This window comes from Triticum aestivum, chromosome 3B, assembly GCF_018294505.1.
Source record: "Triticum aestivum cultivar Chinese Spring chromosome 3B, IWGSC CS RefSeq v2.1, whole genome shotgun sequence".
NCBI classification, from domain to species: Eukaryota; Viridiplantae; Streptophyta; class Magnoliopsida; order Poales; family Poaceae; genus Triticum; species Triticum aestivum.
In genome coordinates, this window is record NC_057801.1 from 94,104,545 (window position 1) to 94,129,893 (window position 25,349).

General features: G+C 43.9%; 1 long non-coding RNA gene across 12 annotated transcripts; it reads right to left on the reverse strand.

Moving 5' to 3' along the window:
• Positions 1-12,286: 12,286 nt before the first annotated feature.
• LOC123068836 (uncharacterized) lies at positions 12,287-18,825 on the reverse strand. Of its 12 annotated transcripts, none has more exons than XR_006432048.1 (13): positions 18,083-18,822; positions 17,761-17,961; positions 17,051-17,588; positions 16,921-16,971; positions 16,654-16,791; positions 16,492-16,561; positions 15,816-15,980; positions 15,180-15,319; positions 14,810-14,972; positions 14,121-14,233; positions 13,323-13,410; positions 13,134-13,191; positions 12,287-12,655 (listed from the first exon to the last, which is right to left on the reverse strand). It is a non-coding gene; the product is annotated as an uncharacterized lncRNA (long non-coding RNA). The 12 variants fall into 12 exon arrangements; XR_006432057.1 differs by lacking the exon at positions 12,287-12,655 and adding an exon at positions 12,721-13,032 and having other exon boundaries at positions 17,761-17,816; positions 18,083-18,825; XR_006432053.1 differs by lacking the exon at positions 12,287-12,655 and adding an exon at positions 12,721-13,032 and having other exon boundaries at positions 13,323-13,417; positions 18,083-18,824.
• Between the last annotated feature and the right edge of the window lie 6,524 nt (positions 18,826-25,349).

The following is a 25,349-nucleotide window of genomic DNA, read 5'->3' on the forward strand; positions in this document are numbered from 1 at the left end:
GAAGCAGAACTCACAGCACTAGATATAGCTACGGTTGAAGCAGATTGGCTTCGTCGGCTCTTGAATGACTTACCTGTTGGCGAATGTAGTAATTTCAAAAAAATTCCTACGCACACGCAAGATCATGGTGATGCATAGCAACGAGAGGGGAGAGTGTGTCCACGTACCCTCGTAGACCGAAAGCGGAAGCGTTAGCACAACGCGGCTGATGTAGTCGTACGTCTTCACGATCCGACCGATCAAGTACCGAACGCACGGCACCTCCGAGTTCAGCACACGTTCAGCCCGATGACGTCCCTCGAACTCTGATCCAGCCGAGTGTTGAGGGAGAGTTTCGTCAGCACGACGGCGTGGTGAGGATGTTGATGTTCTACCGATGCAGGGCTTCGCCTAAGCACCGCAACAGTATTATCGAGGTGGACTATGGTGGAGGGGGGCACCGCACACGGCTAAAAGATCAACTTGATCAATTGTTGTGTCTATGGGGTGCCCCTTGCCCCCGTATATAAAGGAGCAAGGGGGAGGTGCGGCCGGCCAGGGAGGAGGCGCGCCAGGAGGAGTCCTACTCCTACCGGGAGTAGGACTCCCCCTTTTCCATGTTGGACTAGGAGAGAGAGGGGGAAGAGGTGGAGGGGAGGAAGGAAAGGGGGGGCGCCGCCCCCTCTACTTGTCCTATTCGGACTAGGGGGGAGGGGCGCGCGGCCCTGCCCTCGCCGCCTCTCCTCTCTTCCACCAAGGCCCACTAAGGCCCATTAAGTTCCCGGGGGGTTCCGGTAACCTCCCGGTACTCCAGTAAAATCCCGATTTCACCCGGAACACTTCCGATATCCAAACATAGGCTTCCAATATATAAATCTTCATGTCTCAACCATTTCGAGACTCCTCGTCATGTCTGTGATCACATCCGGGACTCCAAACAACCTTCGGTACATCAAAACATATAAACTCATAATATAACTGTCATCGTAACGTTAAGCGTGCGGACCCTACGGGTTCGAGAACTATGTAGACATGACCGAGACACGTCTCTGGTCAATAACCAATAGCGGAACCTGGATGCTCATATTGGCTCCCACATATTCTACAAAGATCTTTATCGGTCAGTCCGGATAACAACATACGTTGTTCCCTTTGTCATCGGTATGTTACTTGCCCGAGATTCGATCATCGGTATCTCAATACCTAGTTCAATCTCGTTACCGACAAGTCTCTTTACTCGTTCCATAATACATCATCCCGCAACTAACTCATTAGTTGCAATGCTTGCAAGGCTTAAGTGATGTGCATTACCGAGAGGGCCCAGAGATACCTCTCCGACAATCGGAGTGACAAATCCTAATCTCGAAATACACCAACCCAACAAATACCTTCGGAGACACCTGTAGAGCACCTTTGTAATCACCCAGTTACGTTGTGATGTTTGGTAGCACACAAAGTGTTCCTCCGGTAAACGGGAGTTGCATAATCTCATAGTCATAGGAACATGTATAAGTCATGAAGAAAGCAATAGCAACATACTAAACGATCGGGTGCTAAGCTAACAGAATGGGTCCAGTCAATCACATCATTCTCCTAATGATGTGATCCCGTTAATCAAATAACAACTCATGTCTATGGTTAGGAAACATAACCATCTTCGATTAACGAGCTAGTCAAGTAGAGGCATACTAGTGACACTCTGTTTGTCTATGTATTCACACATGTATTATGTTTCCGGTTAATACAATTCTAGCATGAATAATAAACATTTATCATGATATAAGAAAATAAATAATAACTTTATTATTGCCTCTAGGGCATATTTCCTTCAGTCTCCCACTTGCACTAGGGTCAATAATCTAGATTACACAGTAATGATTCTAACACCCATGGAGCCTTGGTGCTGATCATGTTTTGCTCGTGGAAGAGGCTTAGTCAATGGGTCTACAACATTCAGATCCGTATGTATCTTGCAAATTTCTATGTCTCCCACCTGGACTAGATCCCGGATGGAATTGAAGCGTCTCTTGATGTGCTTTGGTTCTCTTCTGAAATCTGGATTCCTTCGCCAAGGCTGTTGCTCCAGTATTGTCACAAAAGATTTTCATTGGACCCGATGCACTAGGTATGACACCTAGATCGGATATGAACTCCTTGATCCAGACTCCTTCATTTGCTGCTTCTGAAGAAGCTATGTATTCCGCTTCACACGTAGATCCCGGCACGACGCTTTGTTTAGAACTGCACCAACTGACAGCTCCACCATTTAATGTAAACACGTATCCGGTTTGCGATTTAGAATCGTCCGGATCAGTGTCAAAGCTTGCATCGACGTAACCATTTACGATGAGCTCTTTGTCACCTCCATACACGAGAAACATATCCTTAGTCCTTTTCAGGTACTTCAGGATGTTCTTGACCATTGTCCAGTGATCCACTCCTGGATTACTTTGGTACCTCCCTTCTAGACTTATAGCAAGGCACACATCAGGTCTGGTACACAACATTGCATACATGATAGAGCCTATGGCTGAAGCATAGGGAACATCTTTCATTTTTTCTCTATCTTCTGCAGTGGTCGAGCATTGAGTCTTACTCAACGTCACACCTTGTAACACAGGCAAGAACCCTTTCTTTGCTTGATCCATTTTGAACTTCTTCAAAACTTTGTCAAGGTATGTACTTTCTGAAAGTCCAATTAAGTGTTTTGATCTATCTCTATAGATCTTAATGCCCAATATGTAAGAAGCTTCACCGAGGTCTTTCATTGAAAAACTCTTATTCAAGTATCCCTTTATGCTATCCAGAAATTCTATGTCATTTCCAATCGGTAATATGTCATCCACATATAATATCAGAAATGCTACAGAGCTCCCACTCACTTTCTTGTAAATACAGGCTTCTCCAAAAGTCTGTATAAAACCAAATGCTTTGATCACACTATCAAAGCGTTTATTCCAACTCCGAGAGGCTTGCACCAGTCCATAGATGGATCGCTGGAGCTTGCACACTTTGTTAGCTCCCTTTGGATTGACAAAACCTTCCGGTTGCATCATATACAACTCTTCCTCCAGAAACCCATTCAGGAATGCAGTTTTGACATCCATCTGCCATATTTCATAATCATAAAATGCGGCAATTGCTAACATGATTCGGACAGACTTAAGCATCGCTACGGGTGAGAAGGTCTCATCGTAGTCAATCCCTTGAACTTGTCGAAAACCTTTTGCAACAAGTCGAGCTTTGTAGACAGTAACATTACCGTCAGCGTCAGTCTTCTTCTTAAAGATCCATTTATTCTCAATTGCTTGCCGATCATCGGGCAAGTCAACCAAAGTCCACACTTTGTTCTCATACATGGATCCCATCTCAGATTTCATGGCTTCAAGCCATTTTGTGGAATCTGGGCTCACCGTCGCTTCTTCATAGTTCGTAGGTTCATCATGATCTAGTAGCATGACTTCCAGAACAGGATTACCGTACCACTCTGGTGCGGATCTTACTCTGGTTGATCTATGAGGTTCAGTAGCAACTTGATCTGAAGTTTCGTGATCATCATCATTAACTTCCTTACTATTTGGTGTAGGTGTCGCAGGAACCGATTTCTGCGATGAACTACTTTCCAATAGAGGAGCAGGTACAGTTACCTCATCAACTTCTACTTTCCTCCCACTCACTTCTTTCGAGAGAAACTCCTTCTCTAGAAAAACTCCGAATTTAGCAACAAAAGTCTTGCCTTCGGATCTGTGATAGAAGGTGTACCCAACAGTCTCCTTTGGGTATCCTATGAAGACACATTTCTCCAATTTGGGTTCGAGCTTATAAGGTTGAAGCTTTTTCACATAAGCATCGCAGCCCCAAACTTTCAGAAACGACAACTTTGGTTTCTTGCCAAACCACAGTTCATAAGGCGTCGTCTCAACGGATTTCAATGGTGCCCTATTTAACGTGAATGCGGCCGTCTCTAAAGCATAACCCCAAAACGATAGCGGTAAATCAGTAAGAGACATCATAGATCGCACCATATCTAGTAAAGTACGATTACGATGTTCGGACACACCATTACGTTGTGGTGTTCCGGGTGGCGTGAGTTGCGAAACTATTCCACATTGTTTCAAATGTAGACCAAACTCGTAACTCAAATATTCTCCTCCACGATCCGATCGTAGAAATTTTATTTTCTTGTTACGATGATTTTCAACTTCACTCTGAAATTCTTTGAACTTTTCAAATGTTTCAGACTTATGTTTCATTAAGTAGATATACCCATATCTGCTCAAATCATCTGTGAAGGTGATAAAATAACGATATCTGCCACGAGCCTCAATATTCATCGGACCACATACATCTGTATGTATGATTTCCAACAAATCTGTTGCTCTCTCTTTAGTTCCGGAGAACGGCGTTTTAGTCATCTTGCCCATGAGGCACGGTTCGCAAGTACCAAGTGATTCATAATCAAGTGGTTCCAAAAGTCCATCAGTATGGAGTTTCTTCATGCACTTTACACCGATATGACCCAAACGGCAGTGCCACAAATAAGTTGCAGTATCATTATCAACTCTGCATCTTTTGGCTTCAACATTATGAATATGTGTATCACTACTATCGAGATTCAATAAGAATAGACCACTCTCCAAGGGTGCATGACCATAAAAGATATTACTCATATAAATAGAACAACCATTATTCTCTGATTTAAATGAATAATCGTCTCGCATCAAACAAGATTCAGATATAATGTTTGTGCTCAACGCTGGCACCAAATAACAATTATTTAGGTCTAATACTAATCCCGAAGGTAGATGTAGAGGTAGCGTGCCGACCGCGATCACATCGACTTTGGAACCATTTCCCACGCGCATCGTCACCTCGTCCTTAGCCAATCTTCGCTTAATCCGTAGCCCCTATTTCGAGTTGCAAATATTAGCAACAGAACCAGTATCAATACCCAGGTGCTACTGCGAGCATTAGTAAGGTACACATGAATAACATGTATATCACATATACCTTTGTTCACCTTGCCATCCTTCTTATCCGCCAAATACTTGGGGCAGTTCTGCTTCCAGTGACCAGTCTGCTTGCAGTAGAAGCACTCTATTTCAGGCTTAGGTCCAGACTTGGGTTTCTTCTCCTGAGCAGCAACTTGCTTGCTGTTTTTCTTGAAGTTCCCCTTTTTCTTCCCTTTGCCCTTTTTCTTGAAACTAGTGGTTTTATTGACTATCAACACTTGATGCTCCTTCTTGATTTCTACTTTCGCAGCCTTTAGCATTGCGAAGAGCTCGGGAATCGTCTTATCCATCCCTTGCATATTATAGTTCATCACGAAGCTCTTGTAGCTTGGTGACAGTGATTGGAGAATTCTGTTAATGACGCTATCATCCGGAAGATTAACTCCCAGTTGAATCAAGTGATTACAATAGCCAAACATCTTGAGTATATGCTCACTGACAGAACTATTCTCCTCCATCTTGCAGCTATAGAACTTATTGGAGACTTCATACTCTCAGTCCGGGCATTTGCTTGAAATATTAACTTCAACTACTGGAACATCTCATATGCCCCATGACGTTCAATACTTCGTTGAAGTCCCAGTTCTAAGTCGTAAAGCATGGCACATTGAACTATCGAGTAGTCATCAGCTTTGCTCTGCCAAACGTTCTTAATGTCGTCAGTTGCATCAGCAGCAGGCCTGGCACCCAGCGGTGCTTCCAGGACGGAATTCTTCTATGCAGCAATGAGGATAATCCTCAAGTCATGGACCCAGTCCGTGTAATTGCTACCATCATCTTTCAACTTTGCTTTCTCAAGGAATGCATTAAAATTCAATGGAACAACAGCACGGGCCATCTATCTACAATCAAACATAGACAAGCAAGATACTATCAGGTACTAAGTTCATGATAAATTTAAGTTCAATTAATCATATTATTTAAGACTCCCACTTAGATAGACATCCCTCTAATCCTATAAATGATCACGTGATCCAAATCAACTAAACCATGTCCGATCATCACGTGAGATGGAGTAGTTTCAATGATGAACATCACAATGTTGACCATATCTACTATATGATTCATGCTCGACCTTTCGGTCTCCGTGTTCCGAGGCCATATCTGTTATATGCTAGGCTCGTCAAGTTTAACCTGAGTATTCCGCATGTGCAACTGTTTTGCACCCGTTGTATTTGAACGTAGAGCCTATCACACCTGATCATCACGTGGTGTCTCCGCACGAAGAACTTTCGCAACGGTGCATACTCAGGGAGAACACTTATACTTTGATAATTTAGTGAGGGATCATCTTATAATGATACCGTCAATCAAAGCAAGATAAGATGCATAAAAGATAAACATCACATGCAATCAATATAAGTGATATGATATGGCCATCATCATCTTGTGCTTGTGATCTCCATCTCCGGAGCACTGTCATGATCACCATCGTCACCGGCATGACACCTTGATCTCCATCGTAGCACCATTGTCATCTTGCCAATCTTATGCTTCTACGACTATCTCTACCGCTTAGTGATAAAGTAAAGTATTACAGGGCGATTGCATTGCATACAATAAAGCGACAACCATATGGCTCCTGCCAGTTGCCGATAACTCGGTTACAAAACATGATCATCTCATACAATAAAATTTCGCATCATGTCTTGACCATATCACATCACAACATGCCCTGCAAAAACAAGTTAGACGTCCTCTAGTTTGTTGTTGCAAATTTTACGTGGCTGCTACGGGCTTAGCAAGAACCGTTCTTACCTACGCAACAAAATCACAACGATAGTTTGTCAAGTTGGTGCTGTTTTAACCTTCGCAAGGACCGGGCGTAGCCACACTCGGTTCAACTAAAGTTGGAGAAACTGACAGCCGCCAGCCACCTGTGTGCAAAGCACGTCAGTAGAACCAGTCTCGCGTAAGCGTACGCGTAATGTCGGTCCGGGCCGCTTCATCCAACAATACCGCCGAACCAAAGTATGACATGCTGGTAAGAAGTATGACTTATATCGCCCACAACTCACTTGTGTTCTACTCATGCATATGACATCTACGCATAAAACCTTGCTCGGATGCCACTGTTGGGGAACGTAGTAATTTCAAAAAAATTCCTACGCACACGCAAGATCATGGTGATGCATAGCAACGAGAGGGGAGAGTATGTCCACGTACCCTCGTAGACCGAAAGCGGAAGTGTTAGCACAATGCGGTTGATATAGTCATACGTCTTCACGATCCGACCGATCAAGTACCGAATCCACGGCACCTCCGAGTTCAGCACACATTCAGCCCGATGACGTCCCTCGAACTCCGATCCAGCCGAGCGTTGAGGGAGAGTTTCGTCAGCATGACGGCGTGGTGACGATGTTGATGTTCTACCGATTCAGGGCTTCGCCTAAGCACCGCAACAGTATTATCGAGGTGGACTATGGTGGAGGGGGGCACCGCACACGGCTAAAAGATCAACTTGATCAATTGTTGTGTCTATGGGGTGCCCCCTGCCCCCGTATATAAAGGAGCAAGGGGAAGGTGCGTCCGGCCACAGAGGAGGCGCGCCAGGAGGAGTCCTACTCCTACCGGGAGTAGGACTCCCCCTTTTTCCATGTTGGACTAGGAGAGAGAGGGGGAAGAGGTGGAGGGGAGGAAGGAAAGGGGGCGCCGCCCCCCTCTCCTTGTACTATTCGGACTAGGGGGAAGGGGCGCGTGGCCCTGCCCTGGCTGCCTCTCCTCTCTTCCACCAAGGACCACTAAGGCCCATTAAGTTCCCGGGGGGTTCCGGTAACCTCCCGGTACTCCGGTAAAATCCCGATTTCACATGGAACACTTTCGATATCCAAACATAGGCTTCCAATATATAAATCTTCATGTCTCGACCATTTTGAGACTCCTCGTCATGTCCGTGATCACATCCGGGACTCCGAACAACCTTTGGTACATCAAAACATATAAACTCATAATATAACTGTCATCGTAACGTTAAGCGTGCGGACCCTACGGGTTTGAGAACTATGTAGACATGACTGAGACACGTCTCCGGTCAATAACCAATAGCGGAACCTGGATGCTCATATTGGGTCCCACATATTCTACGAAGATCTTTATCGGTCAGACCGCATAACAACATACGTTGTTCCCTTTGTCATCGGTATGTTACTTGCCCGAGATTCGATCGTCGGTATCTCAATACCTAGTTCAATCTCGTTACCGGAAAGTATCTTTACTCGTTCCGTAATACATCATCCCGCAACTAACTCATTGGTTGCAATGCTTGCAAGGCTTAAGTGATGTGCATTACCGAGAGGGCCCAGAGATACCTCTCCGACAATCGGAGTGACAAATCCTAATCTTGAAATATGCCAACCCAACAAATACCTTCGGAGACACCTGTAGAGCACCTTTATAATCACCCAGTTACGTTGTGATGTTTAGTAGCACACAAAGTGTTCCTCCGGTAAACGGGAGTTGCATAATCTCATAGTCATAGGAACATGTATAAGTCATGAAGAAAGCAATAGCAACATACTAAACGATCAGGTGCTAAGCTAACGGAATGGGTCAACTCAATCACATCATTCTCCTAATGATGTGATCCCGTTAATTAAATGAAAACTCATGTCTATGGTTAGGAAACATAACCATCTTCGATTAACGAGCTAGTCAAGTAGAGGCATACTAGTGACACTCTGTTTGTCTATGTATTCACACATGTATTATGTCAGTTAATACAATTCTAGCATGAATAATAAACATTTATCATGATATAAGGAAATAAATAATAACTTCATTATTGCCTCTAGGGCATATTTCCTTCATTACCGATTGTTGGGAAACCTGTACCGGGTGTCCTTATGAACTGCGATAATCAAACTGTGATCACGAAAGTGAGCAGCTCAAAGGATAATATGAAGTCATCAAGACACGTTCAGAGAAGGTTAAAGTCTGTCAGGAAAATGAAAAACTCTGGAGTTATTGCATTGGATTATATCCAAACGTCTAAAAATCTGACAGATCCTTTTACTAAGGGTCTATCACGTAATGTGATAGATAATGCATCAAGGGAGATTGGTATGAGACCCACAATATGAGTTGTTCACAGTGGTAACCTAGTCTATCTGATCGGAGATCCCGTGAATTAGATGTGGAAGACAAGCTGTTGGTCAACTGAGAGGAGAGTATCCTTACTGTTAACAATACCACTCCATGAAGATGCAATACTCTCCTAAATCTGCATGGCAGGTTGATGTATATCTTAATGTGTTCTAAGTGGCTCATTTAAGCAGAGATGTTTTCCTGTAGAACATCTTTTGAAGAACACACCTATATGAGTCTGATTGTCAAACGTCGCAATCTATGATAGTAGGGTTCTCTCTAGTAAACTCATGAAAGGTCACGGAGTATGACGCATAAGCTCCACCCACGGGGAAGACCCACGGTAGCCTAGTATCGGTCAAGGCTTTGTGTGAAGCTAGATTCGCAGAAAACTTGCAGTTCAAGGCCCCAGTCCACTGTTCAAGTTGCCTACTAGTGTGGCATAGAGTTCTAGGTGGAAGTTCAACTTAACAGTCTCCACTGCAATACCGGTATATAAAACAATGTTTTGGAACCAAAAGCAAATTTCTGTGTGCCTCTAGGATCTGGTGGAGGATTGCTGAAATTTAGTCTATTTTTGGGATAGCCCAATAATTATTTCAGAAATTCCTAAATTAATCCTAGAGGCCCACTTAGCCCATTTGTGCAAGGCAAGGGATACTACTAAAGTTTAATCCCACATTGCTACTTTAGTGGGAGTTGGACCTCCTTATAAGGGAGATTCTTTCCCCGCTTGTATGAGCATGAGAACAAGAGGGATATCCACCCGCGCTCCTCCTCCGCCGCCCGCCTTGCCACACCACGCCACGCCACGTCACGACGGGCCGCGCCGCGCCGTGGGTTGCGGGAATAAGCCGAACCGATATCTAAATTTTTGCCACGCACTACGGGTATACGAAAGGTCACTCGGGAGCTGGAAGTTTTTGTTGTAGTGGATATTGAATACGAACGCTGCACCCTTCGGCTGCTACCTGTTCGTTTCGTCTCCCGCGTTCCCTTCAGCTCCCGGTGCAGTCTCTCGCCTCCTTCTCTTGCCCCTATAAAAGGGAGGTCGCTCCTCTCAGAGAGACGCACCGGAACTTCTCCTTCCTCTCGCCACCGGTTCCAAGCTCTGAGCTGCTGTTGTCTTCCTCATCCCGGCTTGCGGCGTGCACCGCGAGTCGGGGCCTCCAGAACCGTACCTCTTTGAGTCCCGTACGGGAGAAGGGTGATAAGGTTTTTGGGGAACGCTCCGCGCGACTACTGACTTCTTCATCACAGACTCCGACTACTACTTCCCCGACGACGTCTTCTTCCCCGGCGTCGACAACCTCATCAACGACATGGCTGGAGAGGATGTCGACCCCAAGTCCAGTGCTTCTGCTGCTGCTGTCCCGTACATGTTCTTCCTCTTTCTGTTAGAAGTCCTACCACAGTTCTTTGCTCTGGTCTCTGTCCTACATATGTTAGGTTCTACTTCATATATGCAACTTCATCTAGTGTCTGTTCTAGATGTGTTTAGCTCAAGTTCATATATGCAGATGCTATTTACCTTCTCTCTGTCAGGACGCATGACTTGTTCTACTATATTAGTCATGCTTTATCTAGTATTTCTGTTAATAAAATCATTTAGTAAATTGCTCATATTTCCAACAGATACTCCTTCCGTTTCTAAATATTTGTCTTTTTAGAGATTTCAAATGGACTACTACATACGGATATATATAGATATATTTTAGAGTGTAGATTCACTCATTTTCCTTCGTATGTAGTCATTTGTTGAAATCTCTAGAAAGACAAATATTTAGGAACGGAGGAAGTAGTATTCTTATGGATTTCTATCCTCTTCTGACGTGACTTACTATTTGTCGACATGTTTTTATTTGTGCGTGTTGGTGTTGACTATGTGTATCGTGGATATGCAGAGGTCGGGTATATGCTTATTGTGTTTGTATCTTTTTGATGCTTCATATTGAATCAATAAAATTAATCCTTTGTTAAAAAAATAAGATCATATTTGCTTACGTAAACCACTACAGTATTTCGTTGCTCGTCTCCTAGAGAACCAACATGTAGTTGGATGGTTAGGTGGACAATAATACCCTCAGTCCATAAAGGATTTGTGGCTGCGCTGATGAGACTGCTCAGGGGATACGATAGCCTAGACCTGTGGTGGCCAGCCATAGCACAGGGCCAGCTGACGGGCATGTATGACCTCCCTTAGAGCCCAAGTTGCCCGCTTGCTGGCACCATGCACGTTTTTCATCGCATGCGTGCCACTTGTCGGACCATGCAACAGTGGCATACGCAAAGCCAATAAAGACGTCTGATGGGACGTGCATCTGCTCCCAACAACGCGTCTCGTCACCCGTGCCTATCCGCGAGACTTAGGGAGCTTGCTGGGAGGCTGGCTGTGGGGCAGCATTCCCGAGAGGAAAACCGTCCCCATGGAGATCCTGGTCTTGACGCTACTGTTAGTGTCGAGTAACCTCTCTCCAACATGGATCAAACCCTATATTTACAGCTTTGGTGCCAAATAAAGGTGGATTATTCTTTAGTGGAAGGCGACACTCCGTCAATAGCGAGACACTTGTGCTGACTTGTGCGTGTAGTGTGTGCCTTTATACAGGTGAGAGTATGAATGTGTTTATGAACATCTACGTCAGTACCATCTTTAAGAAAAAGTCGCTCATCCCCTTAACATTTTTCCCGATCTGTGTAATTTCCCAGGAGAAGAGATCCACATGCGTCTAGCATTTGCCTGGGAGAGATCCACACGTCGTCGAGCATTTGCCTGGGAGAGATCCACACGTCGTGAGGGGGTCCGAGAGAAAATCCGCGTCTGTCAGCCCCTCGCAACTGGCGTGGCTAAATGCATTGCACTTGCACTGAACCCATTACCGGAGCTCTAGACCTGAAATGGTTAAAGTCCTTGCGTTTCATCGTGCAGTCTATCTTCCACAAGAAGAACAACTTCCGGATGCGATCTTCGCTACTGATTGCTTTTCTCTTGTGCATCGGCTCTATTCCGAGGTCTGAGATCGCTCTTCTCATTGTTAGCTCTACTAGATGACCAGTTGCGCCAATGGCGCAAAGGCCAAGGGTAAGCCATGTATTGAAAGAGTGTACATTAACATTATTCGGGGACATCTTGAAAGATATGAAAAAAATTCCACTTACTATAAGTACAAGCGATGCAATACCCATATAATGTACAAGGGCATATCAGTATTAACAGAAGCGTTAATTAGTCAGACACAAACCCACACCCGAAAAGCACATTGCACAGGGTTGAAACTTTTAAGCCTCACATTCCCAAGCAATGTTAAGGAGGGCCAACAGAATTGAAATCACTGATGCAAAGTATCAGCAGTTAGAAATATTTATACACACAACTTCTTTATTGTAGTCATATGATGATGAAATCAGTACGTAAATCAGCACCAAGGATAGCCGATCAGACAAACAAAAATTCTGCATCCTACTGAACAACACTATTATGCAGGACTCATTTTAAAAGGCCCTCAGTTCTAATTTCTATAAGAGCTTGAAGCTTTGGAGCCAAGGCTACGAACCTTCTCTATTGTGACTTCTAAATGTACCTATGAAAGTAAGGATCAGGAACATTCTCTATTAAACCAACAAACTGAACAATGAGAACTTGAAATATGTAAAAGTACTAATGAAAGTATTTAATCTGTGCATGTACAGTGGACAAAGATTACAACACACGGCATGTTGCAAACATCCTAACCAGCGTACTTTTGATGTAACATGAGAACTTGAAATGTGTTAAATAGAGAGAAAAGGCTAATGACCTGTCTACAAAATAGAAGTGAATTGAATATTTACTATAATGTAACATGAGAACTTCAAATATGTTAAATAGAGAGAAAGGGCTAATGTCTGGTCTAAAGAACAAAACAAATTTGAATATCAGTTTCGCCAACCCTGGATGATCCAACTCACTTCGTATAATCTAGGAAATTAGGGAGCAAATATAAGTAATCCTTCAAGATGCTAGCAACATCTTCAGGATATACGAATCATTTCTAGTGAAAAGTTGAATGTAGCAGTAACCTTTTCTGAAGCACACAAACGCATATAAAATCCTTTTGTTATATCATGTAGATCATCCCTGCAAGTACAGGTAAAATCAGATCAATCTCCATTAGCAGACGAACCCCAAGCCAAGCCAAGAACATGCATGGTGGTGGTGATAAATGTTCTTCTCTGGATTCGACGAAAGGCGTGTAGTGGAGTACTCACCGAGGAAATCACTGCCGGACAGGCCCTTGGCATCGAACAGAAGACCGCACCTCATTGCATTCTTCTCCTGCCGTCGTAGCTCCCTCTCCTTTATCCTCTCAAAATTAAGGAAAGAGCAGTAAAGTAGTGAACTGAACATCGAAAGCGAGCAGAGGTAGCTAAGACGTATAACATTTTCACTGACAGCGCAAAGGGAAATGTGGAGCAAATGTGTTTTTGTTAGTTCAGTAAAAATTAGAGATCAACCTGATGGTACTTCATTTTTATTCTAATCTGCCAAATGCTATTAAGGAATCTCTTGCTACTTCTCGCCCTCGCTCCTCTCCAGATGCCCCCACACTCTCCTCCTCCTCCTCCTCCCCGTCTCATCCAGCGCAAAGGGCAAGAGTGAACCAACGACTGATAACTTGATCGAGGAAGAAACTTCATTTCCTTAATAGCATTTGGCGGATTAGAATAAAAATGAAGTACCATTAGGTTGATCTCTAATTTTCACTGAACTAACAAAAACACATTTTACACTGCCCACGTACTACTATTACTGTCCATTTGGAGTAGAATTTATAAGTGAATGTTTATCTACTGCTGCACTCAAGTTAACTTGAATTAGGTCGGATGAATCAGATACTTCTGCCATTGGCATGAACAGGTCAATACGGCATGCACACTATACTGCCACTTCTTCTTCAGAAGTATTACTTTTTGTATCTTTGATCATGTTTCTAAGAAAAAGTATCAAGGGAACCAGCTATGAGGATAAATAAATGACCAAATTTAGAAGTGTTGTCCTTCAGGTACCTGGCGGCAACGACATTGATCACCTGGTCTCTACAGAACACATCCAACTCTTCCTGCTTTCCTGCAACACGTGGCCACCCCAAGCCTGAAATCCTCGATGCTCCATCCAACCTCTGAGTGGCAGTAAGGCGAAACCAATATCGATGTCATGATGAAGCTTTCCAAAAAAATCAGTGTTCTTAACTAATGCATCTAATCAATTTTCCTGTACTCTGTTTCTATGCACTAAGTGTGCCGAACCGCTAAGGAAAAAACAGATTTTATGTTATCATATGTAATCAAATACTATGGTAAATGCAATGTATCACCTGTATGGAGCAGCACCTGATATATTTATTACTACAAAAGTAGGGCGTGCCAATTATACAGGATAACTTAGTAGTCTCTTAAGGTGCGTTACACATGTCGATATTACATATTCTAAAAGAATTATTCGCCTCTTTTTTAAGCATTAGAAAGGATACAAAATATTGGTACATTGGAAAGCATTTTTTACAAATAACTCTGGGTCTGTCCTGGTACCTTAGAACCAGAACATGAAGGAAAACAGACGAATCAACACACAAATACACCATTATTTCACAGGCCTATACTCAATGCAAAGGACAAAGGCAATAAGTGATAGCATATAACCGTAAATGTCATATTTCATATATCAACGTATACAGTAGGACCTATGATAAACCCACATTTCCTGGGTCAACATATCTTTATTGACCATGCTGGAGCAATGAGACACAAATATTCATTATTTCGCAGGCCTATACTCAAATTTGAAGGACAAAGGTAATAAGTGATAGCATTATTTCTTGTTTAGCTTCATCGCAACCAGGTACATCCATAAAAAAACACCTACACCAACCAAAGAGCAGTTGTCAGGGAGATACAGCCAATATCATGTAAACCAAAAGCGAATACTACTACAAATCTGAAAATGAGAACTCTGCGAGCTCCAGAATTACTTTTCAGTGGACCTAAATATTTCCGATTGCCTCTTTTTTGGAGTATAGTACCAAAAGGAACGGTAAAGAGAATGATACGGAACAAAAAAGAACTAACCTTATTTTTGGAATTTCTGTCCATCTTTATTGCTGTTGCTTTTCCGATGTTTGTAGAAGGTTCAGTTTGAGTAAAACAAGGGATTCCATCCAGTGAATATCAAGGGGATACATGATCAGTCTGAAACTTGACTCGACAGGCTGAATATACACAATGAAACACAGGTTTCAGTGAGATTATCAGATTCACACAGGAAAGTTGCTTTGAACATTAACTGAAATAGAATGTATGAGTTCCAAAAGTTCCCCTCTAATTGTTACACATAATTGGTGCAAGCAAACAAGATTCACAACAGATTAACATACATCAATGAAAAACCAAAAACCAAATTTCTCTGGAGATCAACATAACAGAGTATCAAATTACATCATTCCTCCAGCCAATTGTTCTCAAATTAAACTATCCTAATATTATGAACATGCTTACTAAAATAGACAATTAAAAAAATCAGGTGATTCTCTTCTTATTACCGGTTTCATGTGTGCACTGATGAACCAGGGAAAAGCCAATTTAAACAAGTATTATGTGGGTATTATAGAGCATATTTTTCATATCTAATCAACTTGACAGACACATAGCAAAATTTCTAACCAACATATCTGCACAGTACACTGAAAGTAGAGTAAGCAAACTCACCTATGAGTGGAAGTTAGCTATCTAATCCTGAAGCAATAGTGATGGTGGTTGGTTTGGCCTATGCCCATTGGGTCCTGATATCTTGCTATTGCAGAAATGCTCTTCCCCGTTGCAACAACTATTCTAAAAGTACGAACGTGGATATGACTGTCTAAAGATAGGAACCTAGAATAAATAAACTTCATATTACCAATCATAGTGACAAAACCATACTAAAATAAATTACTTTGTTGGTTAGAAATCTTGCTAATCTACATCATAGAGAACAGAATTAAAATCCAAGTTACTGTTTTGCTCATCTACATCACAAAGAAATAAAGCCAAAGTTGTTGCTTTGCTCATCTAGATCACAGAGGTTGAACAGAAATAAATCCCAAGTTATTATTTCTATTGGTATCTATAAAATCTACTTGCAAGCGATTAACTAAGCACTCCATAAGCATAAATAAAAAAATGGTATATAGTTCAATAACTATAGAAAGTATATAGTATCATCACATATACAAAGCACATCTTAATTTCGAAAGACAATAAAAAGTATCACAACTAACAACCGAAAAGCATATAGAAACACGTCTAGAAAACAGACAAGCAGGATAGTGTTTGCTGTCATCAACACCTCAATACTAAATATTGGCTAAAACCTGCTATTACAGTAAAATATTAGAAAGAGTACCTTAATAAACTAAAGATAGTTCGATCGTACACATTAAATCTGCGTATGGAATTTCTTTTTAAACGGAACACTGCATTTAGAACAGTAGAAGGTCACTCTTGCATACAGAAATTGTAGTATATATTAAAACTGACCATACTGAAGGGTGGCAAGGTTACTCACTAGCTCCATTAGCCACATCGATTGTGTCAATTGCTGCAAGAGCATCCTGATGAGCACTACCCAGTTCCATAAACTCCTCCCATAAAATAAGTATTTTGTTGTATGTCCCAGCTTAAGGCATTAGCCCGTCATAGTTACCTAAAGTACAATTACTTTGTAAGGATGCAACAAATATGCATGAAGATTCCTCAAAAAGAAGTGCACTATTTTTTTTATTCATGACAATATAACCAGAATAATAAGATCAGCAACTGGTAAAAACTCAACCTGATGAGTGACGTACACCACAGATTTTTAGCCAAAACCTCAAGAAAGCATCTGTACAAAAGTTAAGAAATCTTAAGCAGTGACTTGTCAAATTCCCGTGAACAGAACACTAAAGATAGTATCATTATACCTAGAATATGTGGGATCATGTATGAGCGTAGAGTGCGCTTCAAGGATCATCAAGCAAATAAATATTAGCAGTCTGACACATAGTTAGTGCCATCTGATTCCAATCATAGAAATCATGCATATATGTAGACAAAGCAGACGAGGGCCTTGTTGGGGTTGCAAAGAAGTGTAACAAGTTGCAGATTCCTGTTGTCGTTGGAATCGCCATCGTGCACCAGCTGCAACCTCCATCACCGACCCGCTGAGGACGCAGTCCGCTGCACGGCCAGATGAGCTGCCTCCTATTGAGAGATGGAAAGGAGGAAGAGGCGGAGCGCAAGTAGGAGTTGAGAGTTTTCTTCAATTGCAGGATATAGCTTCACCAGATCTTCGACAAGAAAATCATGCAACTCCACGGCAAATTCAACCCCAGTAGGTCCACCACCGATAATCACAAAGTGAAGGATCTTCCTTTTCTCCTCTTCACTGAGGTTAGGAAGTGACGCCTTTTCAAAGCAGTCTATCACACTCTTTCGAATCTTTTGGGCATCCTCCACTACCTGACATTTACAATGTGAGGCTGTAAGCACAAGATATGACTAATACTGCACGGTACAAATACCATATATCTCAAGAGTTTGCATGAAATTAAACTGTAACTTACATCTCAGGATTGAAACATGAGAAATAGCAGAACAGTAAAGAGACACACAATGCCAATCAGGATTTTACCTTCAGAAAGTGGCAATGCTCCATCATACTAGGAGTGTTGAATGTATTCACAGTAACTCCAAGAGCAAGAACCAAGTAATCATAATCAACCATGAAATCACCATTCCCATCCAAATTAGTCCCAAAAGCAAAGCGGTAGTGGATCATCAGATCGATCTTGAAGCACTCTGGTAAATATTCACATGTTTGATTGGAGTATACCTGGAAACAAAATCAATCTCGAAAGATTACAGAGAGGGAGGAGGCCGCATGAAGAGATAGGTAGAGACAGAGAGAGAGAGAGAGAGAGAGAGAGAGAGAGAGAGTATTTGGTGAAGCTCACCTCGTTGTGTTGGCATCGGATGCTGGAGCCGTCGGGTTGGTGCTCAGCTGGCCAGGGCGATGACGCGGCGAAGAGGAGGACGCGCAGTCCAAGTTGGGAAGGCCTCCACCCCAGCCTGTGGACCCGATGCTACCCTGCTCCCCCAGCACGACGACCTGTTGGGCGGCGAGGAAGAGGTAGCAGCGGCCCGAGCTGGCTTGGGAACCTCCTGTTGAGCCTGCGAGGAGAGGGTTGCGCGGCACAGGAGCTGCGTGGTGTTGTCGCACACCCGCTGAGGCCGCCGTCTGCCGCACCACCGCGCGAGCCGTCAGTCAACGCTGCACCTCCCTCTCCTCTTTCCTCTCTCTTTCTCCTTCCTCTCCTTCCTTCTCTCTCCCTCATTTTCTCTTTCTCCCGCAGGGACCGATCCATGGCGCTGGATCGATTCGAGCGTCGCCCTTCCCTTGCAGGTCGCCGCCGCGCCCGCACGCCTTGGGGTCGGTGGGATCCAGGATGACGAGGGGGGAAGGTCGCCGCCACGCCACCATCTCCCCCCTCCTCCGCCACCAGAGGGGGCCGCCGCCACCGTTGTCGAGGGAGTGGAGGGGATGAGCGGATGTAGGGGGAAAAGATTTTAGGGTTGGAGACGAGGGGGATGGAGGAGAAAGCGGACGGGCGCGGGGCTCACCACAGCGCGGTGGTTTTTTTCCTTCGCGTAGTGCGCTGCACCCCACGCGCGGCGCGGTGTGGTGGTCTTTTCTCCCTCCCGTGATACCGTGCGCTCGAGGCATTGGTTGTGCCTAGCACTTCTTGAGGCTTTATATGCGCTGCACCCCCACGCGCGGCGCGGTGTGGTGGTCTTTTCTCCCTCCCGTGATACCGTGCGCTCGATGCATTGGTTGTGCCTAGCACTTCTTGAGGCTTTATATGTTAGATGTTAGATTTCTTCCAAGCACGCTCATCAAGACCTTAATGTAGTACTCCCTCCGTCCGAAAAAACTTGTCATCAAAATGAACAAAAATGAATGTATCTAGAACTAAAAAACATCTAGATGCATCACTTTTTATTCATTTTGATGACAAGGATTTCCGGACGGAGGAAGTAGTTCTTGTTTTAGCTAAGTCTTTTTTTTCATAACGAAGACACATGTCCGGTCTTAAGCTGAGTCGAAACAGACCGTCGAGGGCTAAGTTTTAGCCAAGTCCTGTAGGTGTTCAGTCAATCATGTACTTTTCATTATGCTCTGAAGTGTATTATGGAGATTTTATATGACTTTGTTGCTTAATCAGTAAAATATGGATGTTCCTAGAAAAGCCACGAACACACCATGAAGTTGGTGACCTGTTTCGTGAAGCCTGGCTGTCGGATATGTACTATAAAAATATCACCAAAAAAGTACAGTGTGAAGCCCATGACAATGGCGGCCCACCTGTCAGAGAGACATGAGACCTGGCTGTCAGATTTGTACTGTAAAAATATCACAAAAAAATACAGTGTGAAGCCCATGGCAGTGGGGCCCCACGTGTCAGAGAAGGGAGGAGGAGTCAAAAGGAAAACACAGTCGGGGACGGACTGCAAGGCCCAAGCTGGCCCAGTTCGAATCGGAACGGGATTAAGCGCGTGGCGCGGGTTCGTATATGCTCCAAACGGAAGACCGAGCTCGGCGTCATCATCAGAGCTAAAACAACCTTAAGCACGTACGCACACCATCGTTTGCTTGGGGAAGCCATATACTACTACTCTGCAGATGCATGCGAACCAGTATGGGTTGGGCTGAAGAGAGGCCACGAGCGGTCGGACGGCAAGCTCGACGCGGCCGTGATGGAGAAGCGGTACAAGTGCGATGACAACAACTGGAAGGCCGTCGCTGCATATGCACCGGCGGCGGGGGCGAAGCGATCCTACGAGCGATCCGAGGATGAGGTTGACCCAGTGTTCATCGACAAGCGGTACAAGGGCAACTACTGGGAAGACCCTGCTTACGCGGTGATCCTACGGATTCGTGGGGACGTAAAGCCATGGACGACGCTCTCGACAACCGCGTCGAGCGTCTTATCAAGGAGTTGGAAGACGAGCGCGCCGCAACACTGCGTGAGCTAGCTCGTAGTAACTTGATGTAACCAGATTCTCCCGGCGAAGAAAAAAACTACTTAGATGAGCCCCGTGGCGGAGCCCTGCCGCATTGTTGAACCTGGATATCCAACGAATTTAGGGTTTTAAGCATGGCAAAACGAACGTTTTTCAAGGCACGTAATGTTCGTCGAGGATGACAAGTTTAGTCATCGATCATGACAAATTTGTTTTAGATTTATTTTTGTCAGGAAATTACGGTGCTTGCAAACTAAATTTACCATCCTCCTGCAAATATAAATTGTCAAAAAAAAAAAACTCATTCATTTCCCATGTTTAAAAACCTGACATCAAATATTTAACCTTTCCGGTTATTAATTGTACTCTTTTGGCGTTCTTCTATACGTATTTGTTCAAGTAAATTTCTAGGTTGGATTGTTTAAGTAAAATTTCTAGGTTGGATTGTTTGTAACTACAAATATTTCCTTTTCTTTTCTGCGAGAATTTTGTGACTACAAAGTCGAAGTTCTAAGAGCATCCCCTATTGCTTCTATACGTCCACGTCCGGGCGAACGGCTCGGTAATTTTTTTTGACTATATACTGCAAGGCAACAGCCTCACAGTTCTTTATTAAAAAGAACCAGAGAAGTTACAAGGTTACAAATTACAAGAAGAAAACAACAAAGAGGATACTTACAAAGAGAAACTAAGGAAGGGCAGCTATCCAGGAGGTTAGGCTATTCCTATATTTACATTTGATTCTATGAGCTAAAAGAGAAATGCCATGGACAAAATTTCTCCTCCAAGGTCTAAAGGAAGGCAGCTCATTTCTGAAGATCTTCCCATTCCTTTGAGTCCAAATATTCCATGTGGCAGTGAAGACTACCTCTGTGAAAAATGGGAAACCAAAATCCTTCCTAGCAAATAAAGCCATCTCATAGGTAGTCTGGTTTGGTTGAAGAATCCATGAAATGCCAAGGTAATTCCAGACCCTTTGACTGAAGTTGCATGCAAAGAAAAGGTGGGCACGGTCCTCATGGTAGGCAGAATTACAGATTATACATGTGTCATCTTGGATATTCCAATGACGTCGCTGCATCATGTCTCTAGTGTTTAGCCTATCCATCAAAAGGAGCCAGCCAAAAACATTGAATTTGAGAGTGCATGAACATTTCCATATCCACTTAAATATGGGATCAACCACAACATGTGAGAAGCAAGACACATAGTAAATCCTTGACTGATATTCTCCAGACTTGGATGGCCATTTCCAAATGTCCTTCTCTTCCTCCTGAAGATTGATTAGCGGCAGCAAAGATTGGAGTTGGGTGAATTCTCGAAGAGCTTCAGCCGACAGGGGCAGGTGGAAGTTGTCGGTTAGGCCAGGCAGCTCCATAAGTTCTTTAATGGTGATCGTATCATCAATCACATATGAATGAAGCCTTGGGAACCGATGATGCATGAGGACAACATTATTTCCATGCTGCCAATGATCCAGCCAGAAGACTACCGTATCACCTGTTGGGGAACGTAGCAGAAATTCAAAATTTTCCTACGTGCCAGCAAGATCTATCTATAGAGAAACCAGCAATGAGGGGAAGGAGAGTGCATCTACATACCCTTGTAGATCGCTAAGCGGAAGCGTTCAAGAGAACGGGGTTTAAGGAGTCGTACTCGTCGTGATCCAAATCACCGGAGATCCTAGTGTCGAATGGATGGCACCTCCGCGTTCAACACACGTACAGCCCAGTGATGTCTCCCATGCCTTGATCCAGCAAGGAGAGAGGGAGATGTTGAGGAAGACTCCATCCAGCAGCAGCACAACGGCGTGGTGGTGATGGAGGAGCGTGGCAATCCTGCAGGGCTTCGCCAAGCACCGCGGGAGAGGAGAAGGGAGAGAGGTAGGGCTGCGCCAGGGAGAGGTCGAAATCATCTGTTGGCAGCCCCAAGACCCTCAAGTATATATAGGGGGAGGGGAGGGGGCTGCGCCCCCTCTAGGGTTCCCTCCCCAGGGGTGGCGGCAGCCCCCAGATCCCATCTGGGTGGTGGCCAGAAGGGGAGAGAGGGGAGGCGCACCTGGGGTGGGCCTTAGGGCCCATCTGCCCTAGGGTTTGCCACCTCCAACTCTTCCCTGCACCTTGGGCCTTGTGGGGGGGGGGGGCGCACCAGCCCACTTGGGGCTGGTCCCCTCCCACACTTGGCCCATGCAGCCCTCCGGGGATGGTGGCCCCACTTGGTGGACCCCCGGGACCCTCCCGGTGGTCTTGGTACGTTACCGATAAAACCCGAAACTTTTCCGGTGACCAAAACATGACTTCCCATATATAAATCTTTACCTCCGGACCATTCCGGAACTCCTCGTGACGCCCGGGATCTCATCCGGGACTCCGAACAACATTCAGTAACCACATACAAACTTCCTTTATAACCCTAGCGTCATCGAACCTTAAGTGTGTAGACCCTACGGGTTCGGGAACCATGCAGACATGACCGAGATGTTCTCCGGTCAATAACCAACAGCGGGATCTGGATACCCATGTTGGCTCCCACATGTTCCACGATGATCTCATCGGATGAACCACGATGTCAAGGACTCAATCAATCCCGTATACAATTCCCTTTGTCTAGCGGTATTATACTTGCCCGAGATTCGATCGTCGGTATACCAATACCTTGTTCAATGTCGTTACTGGCAAGTCTCTTTACTCGTTCCGTAACACATCATCCCGCGATCAACCCTTTGATCACATTGTGCACATTATGATGATGTCCTACCGAGTGGGCCCAGAGATACCTCTCCGTCACACGGAGTGACAAATCCCAGTCTCGATTCGTGCCAACCCAACAGACACTTTCGGAGATACCTGTAGTGCACCTTTATAGTCACCCAGTTACGTTGTGACGTTTGGTACACCCAAAGCATTCCTACGGTATCCGGGAGTTGCACAATCTCATGGTCTAAGGAAATGATACTTGACATTAGAAAAGCTTTAGCATACGAACTACACGATCTTTGTGCTAGGCTTAGGATTGGGTCTTGTCCATCACATCATTCTCCTAATGATGTGATCCCGTTATCAATGACATCCAATGTCCATGGTCAGGAAACCGTAACCATCTATTGATCAACGAGCTAGTCAACTAGAGGCTTACTAGGGACATGGTGTTGTCTATGTATCCACACATGTATCTGAGTTTCCTATCAATACAATTATAGCATGGATAATAAATGATTATCATGAACAAGGAAATATAATAATAACTAATTTATTATTGCCTCTAGGGCATATTTCCAACAGTCTCCCACTTGCACTAGAGTCAATAATCTAGTTCACATCATCATGTGATTAACACTCACACGTCACATCGCCATGTGACCAACATCCAAAGAGTTTACTAGTGTCATTAGACTAGTTCACATCATCATGTGATTAAGACTCAATGAGTTCTGGAGTTTGATCATGTTTTGCTTATGAGAGAAGTTTTAGTCAACGAGTCTGCAACATTCAGATCCGTATGTACTTCGCAAATCTCTAGGTCATATTGTAAATGCTGCTTTCACGCTCCACTTGGAGCTATTCCAAATGGTTGCTCCACTATACGTATCCGGTTTGCTACTCAGAGTCATTCGGATAGGTGTTAAAGCTTGCATCGACGTAACCCTTTACGCTGAACTCTTTATCACTTCCATAATCAAGAAACATGTCCTTATTTACTCCAAGGACAATTTTTGACCGCTGTCCAATGATCCATTCCTGGATCATTCTTGTACCCCTTGACTGACTCATGGCAAGGCACACTTTCGGTGCGGTACACAGCATAGCTTACTGTAGAGCCTACGTCTAAAGCATAGGGGACGACCTTCGTCCTTTCTCTCTTTTCGGCCGTGGTCGAGCTTTAAGTCTTAACTCCATACCTTACAACTCAGGCAAGAACTCCTTCTTTGACTGATCCATCTTGAACACCTTCAAGATCATGTCAAGGTATGTGCTCATTTTGAAAGTACCATTAAGCGGTTTTGATCTATGCTCATAGATCTTGATGCTCAATGTTCAAGTAGCTTAATCCAGGTTTTCCCTTGAAAAATACTTTTCAAATAACCCTATATGCTTTTTAGAAATTCTACATCATTTCTGATCAACAACATATACTCATCCGAAATTCTATAGTGCTCCCACTCACTTCTTTGGAAATACAAGTTTCTCATAAACTTTGTATAAATCCAAAATCTTTGATCTTCTCATCAAAGCGTACATTCCAACTCCGAGATGCTTGCTCCAGTCCTTAGAAGGATCGCTGGAGCTAGCATACCTTTTAGCATCCTTAGGATCGACAAAACCTTTCTGATTGCATCACATACAACCTTTCCCTACGAAAACTGGTAAGGAAACTCATTTTGACATCCATCTGCTAGATTTCATAAATGTAGCTAATGCTAACATGATTCCGACGGACTTAAGCATCGCTACGGATGAGAAAATCTCATCGTAGTCAACTCCTTGAACTTGTCAAAAACTCTTCGCCACAAGTCGAGCTTCATAGATGGTGACATTACCATCCATGTTTGTCTTCTTCTTAAAGATCCATTTATCTCAATGTCTTGCCGATCATCGGGCAAGTCCACCAAAGTCCATGCTTTGTTCTGATACATGGATCCTATCTCGATTTCATGGCTTCTAACCATTTGTCGGAATTTGGGCCCACCATTGCTTCTCCATAGCTCATAGGTTCATTGTTGTCTAGCAACATGACCTTCAAGACAGGATTACTGTACCACTCTGAAGTAGTACGCATCCTTGTCACCCTACGAGGTACGTTAGTGACTTGATCCGAAGTTTCATGATCACTATCATAAGCTTCTACTTCAATTGGTGTAGGTGCCACAGGAACAACTTCCTGTGCCCTGCTACACACTAGTTGTAGTGATGGTTCAATAACCATATCAAGTCTCCACCATCCTCCCACTCAATTCTCGAGACAAACTTTTCCTCGAGAAAGGACCCGATTCAAGAAACAATCCCTATTGCTTTCGGATCTGAATTAGGAGGTATACCCAACTGTTTTGGGTGTCCTATGAAGATGCATTTTATCCGCTTTGGGTTCGAGCTTATCAACCTGAAACTTTTTCACATAAGCGTCGCAGCCCCAAACTTTTAAGAAACGTCAGCTTAGATTTCTCCAAACCATAGTTCATACGGTGTCATCTCAACGGAGTTA